Genomic DNA, 1,909 nt, shown 5'->3' with positions numbered 1-1,909 from the left:
TTATTTCAGGTATTACAACATCTGCTCAAGCAAGAAATCTCTAACAGGACCACAGTCATGTTCTGATCCATTTTTATGTCTCCATCTCTACTCTGCATTACACAATACCTGCAAGATCAGATTCCAAGAGCAGGAAACTACTGAAACAAATAATATCCCTTATTTCATTTAAAAATCACTATCCTTTTTTTTCTGCAAAAAACCTTCTATTTCTTTCTTGTAGTTCTATGTAGGTTCCTTCCACATTTAAAAATTGATACTCTCCTAAAAGTACTCTTCTTCCATTAAAGGCCAGCCATAACCACCCTCACTACTATCGCAGTCCCTGCTATGAAGAAATCGCTGTTGAAGGGCCGTGCTCTTTCTGAGTGAGACTGTCTTCGTTTACTTCAGAGTCTTGGAGACTGTGTCTGAAATAACTTGAGACTTGTAAGTCTCACACAAATCTATTGAATCATGTTGAAATTAATGAAATTCAAGGCAGAAAATCACAATTTTCCTGAGACAATCCAATTCTATCATTTGATTCTTGGGAAAAGCATTATTTATTCACTTACCAAATGAGAAGTAGCACTGGGGTGTTTTGCCATTATTGTCACATTGAACACATCCAGAACGATCTGATTAATTCTCCAAGACAAGACACCTAAATTGAGTCCCATATTTTTTCCAATAGCATTTACTACTTCCGCATTTACAAAGGCTTTTATCTCATTATTTATTCTTTTCTCTATCTTGCTCACTCTCTATGTGTCACAAATTGACCCACACGTTAGAATAGACTCTTCCTAAATGTTTCTCGCATTCCATTCCTCTCCCTGCCACTCCCTATCAATACTCACACATTTCTCTCTCCTACCTAGTTTGTTGCACGTGCTTCCTGACACACTTCCATGGAATTTATTCTAAAACCTACTTCTAAAATGATGCACTAAAAATATGATTTTGCTGAGCCACTCTTCTTCTAAAAATTTTTATGAATAACCAATAAATAAAATAATAGTTCAAACTCCACAGTTTGGAAGATATTCAATTTACAGAATTCCATCCCATGTCATAATTTCCTTACCCAAGGTAAGTCAAAGTGAAAAGACCCTGTTGGTCATTGAATGTAACCCTTTCATTTGAACTCATTGCCAGAAATGATACATTTGGTAGATGATAAATCAAGCTTAATCCATGTTTCCTGAGTCCACCTTCTCAACAAAAGTTTTTACCTGGGGTAACATGTTGATGACTTGGGGAGAACTGGCGTAGTCAGTGAAGAAAGAAGGTATTTTAGATAAGAGGTCAAAGAAACAGAAAACACATAGAAATTCTTATTTAAAATAAATTCCATCATCACTTATTCCATTATTACACCTTCTTTTTTCTAAGTCTTGAAAGTCAGTGGCATAGAATTATGTTGAGTGAAAATCTAATCTCAAAAGGTTATAAACTATATGATTCCATTTCTATCATGTTTTGAGATGATGAAATTTTTTTATAGGCATGAAAAATAAATAGTGGTTACCAAGGATTTGGTGGTGATGGGGAGGTTGCTGTTAAAAGATAGCACAAGGTATTCTTGTGAAAAAGCTACTGTTCTGTATTTTGACTATAGTAGCAGTTCCACACCACTATACACTGCTATTACAGCACAGAACTAAACACACGTACACATGAACACAGGTGAGTGTCCATAGAATGAGTACAACCTGAGTAGTCATTTTTCTGATGTTATCCCAACAAAAGAAAGAACAAGAGTGAGAATAGCAGAGTGAGAAGACTTGATGTAGTAAGAGAGAAAGAAAATTCAACATAAGAGAACTGGAGAAAGTGCTAAAGTAAAGCCAAGCCAAAGGTATGTCTGAAAAAAAATTTTTTTTTTTATTTTAAGGATAAAAGGAGGGAAACATTAACAGACATA

This window comes from Chinchilla lanigera, unplaced genomic scaffold (assembly GCF_000276665.1).
Source record: "Chinchilla lanigera isolate Chin_1 unplaced genomic scaffold, ChiLan1.0 scaffold00048, whole genome shotgun sequence".
NCBI classification, from domain to species: Eukaryota; Metazoa; Chordata; class Mammalia; order Rodentia; family Chinchillidae; genus Chinchilla; species Chinchilla lanigera.
The sequence above is the reverse complement of the archived record's forward strand: the minus strand, read 5'-3'. Positions refer to the sequence as shown.